Consider the following 8,076-nt stretch of genomic DNA (forward strand, 5'->3'; position numbering starts at 1 on the left):
CAGCTTTTTAATCCACTCGTCAGTTTATGGAAATTTGGGTTGTTTCCAACTCCTTGCAATTGTAAACTGTTCCTTGGTTTGTTTCTTGCCTCTTCTGGTTATATGCCCAGTAGGGGGATTGTTGGGTTGTACAGTAACTCGATTTCCATCTTTTTTAGATATCACCAGATTGATTTCCATAGTGGCTGCACATACTTACAGGTCCACCAGCAGTGGATGAGAGTTTCTGTCTCCCCACAGCCCCTCCAACACTTGTTGCTTCCTGATTTTTTTAATTGGGCTATCTTTGAGGTGTTAGGTGGTACCTCATTGTTGTTTTAATTTGCATTTCTCTATGGCTAAAGATTCAGAACATTTTCTCATATGTTTGTTGGCCATTCGGATTTCTGGCCCTGTGAAACTTCCTTTGCCCACCTTGTCAGTGGGCAATTCGTGTTTTTTTTTTTTTTCTTTCTGGAAGCTAGCACAGTATTGTAGATTTTAGTAATAAGGCCTTTGTCTGATGTGTCATTGCTAAAGATGTTTCCCAGTCCATGGACACTCTTATTACTCTCTTGGTGAATTATTTCAATGTACACAGGTATTTTATCTTCAGTATATCCCATTTGTCAATTTGTGCCTCCTCTGTGTTTGTGTCCTTCCCTATTTCTTATAGCCTATGTATTCCCTGTGCCAAAGTTTTCGAGTTGGTCCCAATTCTCTCATTGATGGTCCTAATAGCTTGGTGTTTAACTTCAAGGTCTATGATCCACCCTGAGTTTATTCTTGTGCATGGAGTGAGATAAGGGTCTTGCTTCATTTTTCTACAGGTAAATATCCATTTTTCTACAGGTAAGTATCCATTTTTCCAGCACCACTGTTAAAGAGGACATCTGCTTCCCATTTGATATTTTTGGGGCCCTTATCAAAGATCAGTTTTCTGTATGCTGATGATTTTATTTCTGGGCTTTCAGTTCTTTTCCATTGGTCTGAGTATCTGTCACTGTACCGATACCATGTGGTTTTGACAACTGTGGCTGTATAGTATTTGCCAAAGTCAGGTAAAGCAAGCCCTCCCACTGTATCTTATTTCTTGAGGAGTTCTCTGCTAATTCTGGACTTCTTCCCTCTCCATATGAAGTTGGTAATCAGTTTTTCCATTTCTTTGAAGAAAGATGAGGGTAATTATATTGGGATTGTATTAAAGTTATAAAGTGCCTTAGTTAGAACTGACATCTTGACTATATTGAATCTTCCAATCCATGAGCATGGGATATTCTTCCATTTGTTGAGGTCACTCTTGGTTTCTTGTAATAGTGTTCTGTAGTTTTCCCCATATAGATATTTTGTTCTCTGTCAGGTGACATCCCTAGATATTTCAATTCGTGTTTGACTATTGTGAAGGATACCACCTATTTTTATCTCCTCTTCTGTGGTCTTATCTGATGTGTATAACCGTCCGATGGACTTCTGTTTGTTGATTTTGTATCCTGCCACTCTGCCAAACTCCTCTATTGCTTCCAGTACTTCCCTTGTGGAGCTTTTGGGAATTCCCATATATAAAATGATATCATCTGCAAATAACGATAGTTCCACCTCTTCCTTCCCCAGACGAATACCTTTGATGTTTTTTCTTTGCCTTATGCTGTTAGCTAAAACCTCCAGCACGATATTAAATAAGAGTGGAGACAAGGGGCATCCTTGTCTGGTCCACTTTTTCAGTGGGATTTTGTTAGTCTCTTCTCCATTGACTACCACGTTGGCTGTTGGTTTTTCTTTTATAACTTGTATTGTCTTGAGGAACTTTCCTTCCATTCCTATCTTCACAAGTGTCTTAAACCAGAATTGGTGTTGAATGTTGTTGAATGCTTTTTCTGCATCTATTGATATTATCATGTGGTTCTTATAGTTTTTCATGTCAATGTGGTGAATGATATTAATGGTCTTTCATATGTTGAACCATCCCTGCATCCCTGGTATGAATCCCACTTGGTCATGGTGAATTATTTGTTTTATGTATTTTGTATTCTATTAGCCAATATTTTGTTAAGGATTTTTGCATCGATGTTCATTAGGGATATTGGTCTGTAGTTGTCGATTCTTGTGGGATCCTTGCCCGGTTTGGGTATCAGAGCTATACTAGCTTCATAGAAGGAGTTCGGGAGTTTGCAGTCTTTTTCTATGTTCTGGAAGAATTTGTGTAGGATTGGTGTTAGTTCTTCCCTAAATGCTCGGTAGAATTCTCCAGTGAAGCCATCTGGAGGACACAATGATATGATTTTTTGTTCTTTGATGCCTGATAACTGATCCCTTCGACACCTCATGATCACACAGGCTGGTGTGCTTCTTCCATGTGGGCTTTGTTGCTTCTCAGCTAGAAGGCCGCTTGTTTACCTTCAAGCCTTTAAGACTCCAGACACTATATCTTTTGATAGCTGGGGACCATGAGCTTTCTTCACCACATTTGCTTATGCACACGCTTTGTCTTCAGGGGTTGTGTCGGGAAGGTGAGTATCATAGAATGCCAATTTAATAGAAGAAAGTATTCTTGCATTGAGGGAGTACTTGAGTGGAGGCCCAGCATCCTTCTACTACCTTAATACTAAACCTATAAATATATGCACATAGATCTATTCACCATCCTCATATATAAATATATTTGCATATATACATGTCTTTATCTAGACCTCTATAAATGCCCTTTGCCTCCCAGCTCTTTCCTCTATTTCCCTTGACTTTCCTCTTGTTCCACTATCATGCTCAGTCCCCACCAGGGTTTCAGCAATTCCTCTTTGTTACATTGCCCTTGATCATGCCCTACTAGGCCTCCCACTCTCCTCACCACCAATTTGGATCATTTGTTTTTCACTTGTCCCTGGGTTTGTTAACACCACTTCCTTTCCCCGCCACCTCCCTCTCTCCCAGCCTATCTTATTTAAACAGCCTATCTTATTTAGACAGACCTGCGGAAATAATAACATGCACAAAAACAAGACAGAGCAAAATCAAGTTACAATATATAACAAAACAACAACAAACCAATGACCAAAAAAACCACAAAAAAGAGATGCTTGTAGTTACTTCAAAGATCATTTGTTGGCATTTAGGAGTGTTTTCCAGTCCAGTCTTTCAGGACACCATGCCCTGGCACCAAAGTCCACCTTCAGCATTCCTTGGGGACCTCGCAGCTCCATTCCCTTGCTGTTCTCTGCACCCCCTTAGTGTTTTGCTTTAGTGTGGCAGGATCAAGTGGAATTCCCACACTGTGTCTCTGGTATTGTGCTCTGTAGTGCTGTGGGTCAGTGAGGGGCATCATGTCTCATAGTGGGGTTGATCATGTTGTCCTCTCTGTGGACTGGCTGCTCTAATTGGGGTCATCATCCTCAAGGCCCGGTGCCCAGGATGTGCTCTACTCTCTCATCCTCCCCCTTCATCAGCACTCACGTGCTCTGATCAGATAAGTCCCTCTCCTGGAGCTCCAGATTCAATGCCATCTTTTGAAATAAATTCTTCTGGGGGGGGGAGTTCCCATAAGTTTTGGTACATCGTGTTTTCATTCTCGTTGGTTTCTAGAAATTTCCTTATTTCATCTCTGCTCTGTGGCAGTATGCACTCCTTTTGCAATAGAGAGTTATTCATCCTCTAATTGCTTGCTCTTGTTTTTTTTTTCGTCTTCCTTTTGTTGATTTCCAGCCTTGACACAGTGGTCAGAGAGAGAGGTCTGAATGTCATCAATGTGATTAAATTTATGTGATTCGCCTTATGCCCCAGCATGTAGTCTATCTTCGAATTTGTGCCATGCGGGCTTGAAAAGAATGTGAATTAGTTGTATTTAGATGAAAAGCTCTGTAAATATCAGATAAAATTGTCTAATTGTAGTGTTTGGATCACTAGCCTCCTTGTTGAGTTTCTTTCCCTGTGATCTATCTTTTTCAGAGAGCAGTGTATTGAAGTCACCCACTGTAATTGTTGAGGCTATGCTTTCTTTTTTCATCTTTTGGGGTGTTTGGTTGACGTATTCAGGGGGTCTCTCATTCAGGGAATATATGTTTACAATGCTTAGTGGTTCTTTGTCTACCATTCCCTTGAGTATCATATAGTGCCCCTCCTTATCTCTTTTTATGGTTTGCACTTTGAGGTCAAGTTTATCCGACATTAGGATTGCAAACCCTGCTTTTTTTTTAATTGCTCTTTGCTTGGTATGCCTTTCTCCAGCCTTTGATTCTCAGCCTGTTTTTGTCTGTAGCCTTGAGATATGTCTCCTGTAGCAGCAGATTGATGGATTGTGTTTTCTAATCCAGTCTGCTAACCTCAGTCCTTTAATGTCTGATTTAAAGTCATTGATATTCAGGGTTATTATCTCCATCTGCAGACTCTGTGGTGTCATCTTCTACCTTTTGTGTTGACTGTTTTCCTATCTTCTTTTCTCATTAGTGTGCTGTGCATATGAGTATGTATATCATTCTTGACTTCTTTCTATCCTTAAGCCAATACTATCTTGGGGTCTGTTTTCTCTTTGTTGTCCTCTGGGTGAGGTTGTTCTATGTGGCGGTTTCTTATTTCTGCTTGGTGAGTGTTGTTCTTCTGCCCATACTGGATCGGCAAGGATCTTTTGTAGGGCTGGGTTCCTTCTAACGTATTCTTTGAGTTTTTCCTTATCTGGGAAGACTCTTACTTCTCCATCTGCCTTGATCGATAATTTTGCTGGGTATAGTATTCTTGGGTTTGCGTCGTTTTCTTTCAATTTTTGGAGTATGTTACTCCACTCTCTTCTTCATAGTTACTGCTGGTAGGTCTGATCATTTTCTTATTTGGGAACCTTTATATGTGATTGTTTTTCCCTAGCTGCTCTCATGATTTTCTCATTTTACTCAAAGTTGGATAGTTTAACTATTATGTGCCTTGGTGACTTCTTGGGATTCAATCTAGCTGGTGTTCTTTCAGCCTCCTGAATGGTTGCCTGGTTTTCATTCATTAAGCTGGGGAAGTTTTCCTCCAAGAATTCTCTCACTATTGTTGCAGATAACTTCTTTGTTGTGTCTTCCTCCAGTAAGCCAATAATTCTAATGTTCTTCTTCATAGCATCAAACATAGTTCTTATGTTTTCTTCAGCTTCTTTGATAATCGTAGTAGATTTTTGTTCACGTTTGTTAAAGTCTGCTTGGCTGTCCTCCAAGTCACTGATGAGATTCTCTGCTTCCTCCAGTGAATTTTCGAGGTCCGTGTGTCTGCTACTGTTTTTTGTTATCTCCTCCCTAAGCCCTTGTATTTCCCTTTGGTATATGGACTTTATCTCCTCTATCATTTCATCCTTTTCCTGTATTGTTTCCTTCATATCCTATATCACTCCAAGCAGCATTCTGAAAATTTCTTTCTGTGGCAGTTCAATGTCTACTTCTTCTATGCATGTTGTTATGTTCAGGACATCTTATGCCATTGTCTTTTGTTTCTCTTGTTTTTTATTGAGGTAGTTGCAGCTGATTGCTGTTTGCGTTTCCTTGTTTTAGAGGATTCAGGTGATGTTTTCCGGGGAATCGAAGAGTACTGGCTTTCTCTGGGAGACTTATAGGAATGCTTCTTCGAACTGCCTACAGATAATTTGACTATGGAAGTAACCTACCACTTTATCCTCTTGTGGCTTTCCCTCTCAGTGGAGTGACCCAGAAGGCTAGTGTGTTGCCTGCTTTGGTGTTGCAGAGGTTGGGCAGAAGTTCCTGCAGCAGCTTGGAATGTTGCTGAGTGTTGGCCAAGCTGTCTTAGGCCGTGTGAGGCACTAAGGTAGGCGGGAGGAAGTTCCCTCAGTCACGTGGGACAACAGGGGGGAAATAGGAACTCCCCAGGCACACAGGCAGGAATTCCCCTGTAAGAAGTTGGGGATTATGCCCTGGTGGAGGTCGGCAGGGCTTTCCCTAGCCTCGGACTAGCTGCACAGGGTGGAGCTCACCTAGCTGGGTGTGGGGCAGGAGTAAATGCCCTAGGCTAAGGGGAGTGGTCTGAAAGTCCGCAGTGGAGTTTTGAGAGACCAGGAAAGAGACAAAGAGGAGGGAAAAATTTAAAAGTGTGCCCACTGAGACTGTGGGGGGATAGAGAGAAGAGAGGGAAACAAAAGTAACAATGTAGCTGAGCCCTGATCCCAGCCTGTGGGGCTGCAAGGGTTTAGTCCCTGCTCCGAGGCAGGCTGCGGCAAACTGGCTGTGTTGAGATCAAGCCCCCCGTGTGGAGTTCAAATGGTCTCAGCTCCAGCTGAGACAGTGGCAGGGCTAAGATCAAGCCCTAGCCAGCTTCCATTGTGGCAAGCCAAAAGCCTCCAGCCCTCTCAAAACCTTGTGGGTCTGTGCCTACTTATCTTTATGATGCTCCTTCTGCTATCCAACAGTGTTGAATTTCCCTCTAAGCAACTCTACTGGGCTGTTACTCAGTCGCCATAATCTGGGAAGTCTCCGCATCTGCTTTCTTCTCCTCCTCCTCCCCCCAAGAATAGGTTTTGTTTACTAAACCTTCAGCTGCTGACCCTCCTGCCTTCCCAGAGGGCCTTTTGCCGTGCTGTGCAGCTGCTTCTCTGGAGCCCCTGCTCTGCTTCCCAGGCAGTGGCTAGGTTCCCTGTCTCTGAGCTCTGGCTGACAGGCTCCTCCCAGGCCAGAGTGTCACCAGCCCCCCTATCTAGAAGTCCTCAGGATAGGGTATGCTGCCTCCGGAACTTCCACACACTGCTACAGTCCGTTCTCTGGTGGAAGCTGGTGACTGGTCTACAGTGTTGTGTTCAGAAGTTCCTGCTGTGCTCCAGCCAGTCGTCCCACACTTAAGAAGGGGGTCCAGCTGGGCCATTAGGTTGTCGAGGTGCTATGCCATCTGGGCCAGCTGCTGAGTAAATGGGGCCAGCTGTTGCTCTGACTGCAGTGACTCCTTGTTTGCCTCCTCTTGGAGAACTGCAGCCTCGTCTATGCCCTGCAAGCACCTGTTCAGCACAAAGCTCACGGGGCCGCCGTGTGCAGCTCCCCCAAAGGCAGAACCCAGCCCAGGTTAGCTCATGCTGCTCCTTGGGTGACAGCCTTCACCGGAGTTCCAGGGCCCCAAGGTGGGCGGGCAGGTGAGGTCCCTGGGGGAGCCCAGTAATCGGAGTCGGGGTGCTCTCCCAGGAGCCCAGGTAGCACAGACACAAGGAGCAGACCCAGAGTCCCCCGCCGCAAAGAGACCACCTCCAACATGGTGGGCCAGGGGTGGGAGGGTGCCCACGGTACTGAGGAATCCCAGCGCAGGCTGACCCCTACTCATTCTTATTGACAATTGCATAATCCATAAAATTTATATGCCATATTCAGTTAATAAATAAATATAAATAAGGAGAATCCAGACTAGACTTCTAAGACCTGTTCGCTCATCTGGGTATCCATGTTATATTCAATCTCCTTCACCGACACCATAGGAACCCTGGTGGCATAGTTGGACTGCTAGCCTCATGGGCAGCTGTTCAAAACCACCCATTGAGCTGCTCCTTGGAAGAAAGACGAGGCTTTCTACTCCCATAGAGTAACAGTCTTGGAAACCCAAAGAGGCAGTTCTACCCTGTCCTACAGGGTCCCTGTGAGTGGGCATTGATTCACTAGCAGTGAGTTGGGTTTGGTTTGGGTTTAAGTCTTTTCTGGATTTCTTAAGCACTGTGTCTGTGGTCATTGAATGCCATTGTTCTGTAATGTGCAGCTGTCTGTTCTATGGGAGTCGCTCTGTGTTCCTGGGCCTGCGGGCAAGGCTGCATGCACTGCCTCCCTGCTCCTTTCAGGGCGGTGTTCAATCTGGCAGAATGAACGCCCTTTGCCAGCTGCTCATGAGCTTTCCCTAAATCGCCTGAAAATTTAGAGTGAAGGCCTGTGGCATGGGGATCCCAGAGGTGGCTGACACCCCACCTCTGTGGTGTGTGCTCTGAGCTCTCCAGCTGTACAATCTGTCCTTTGTGGAAAGTAGCCAACGAACCCTGGTGGCACAGCAGTTACTCATTGGGCTGCGATCCACAAGGTCAGCAGTTCAAAACCACCAGCCGCTCTGCTGCAGAAAGATGGGCCTTCCTTCTCCCTTAAAGAATTAGTCTCAGAAATTCACAGG

The 8,076-nt window shown here is 44.4% G+C and overlaps 1 pseudogene; it reads right to left on the reverse strand.

Moving 5' to 3' along the window:
* Positions 1 to 6,639: 6,639 nt before the first annotated feature.
* Positions 6,640 to 7,184, reverse strand: LOC142428570 (coiled-coil domain-containing protein 107-like; annotated as a pseudogene).
* Between the last annotated feature and the right edge of the window lie 892 nt (positions 7,185 to 8,076).

Source organism: Tenrec ecaudatus, chromosome 16, assembly GCF_050624435.1.
Source record: "Tenrec ecaudatus isolate mTenEca1 chromosome 16, mTenEca1.hap1, whole genome shotgun sequence".
Taxonomy (NCBI): domain Eukaryota; kingdom Metazoa; phylum Chordata; class Mammalia; order Afrosoricida; family Tenrecidae; genus Tenrec; species Tenrec ecaudatus.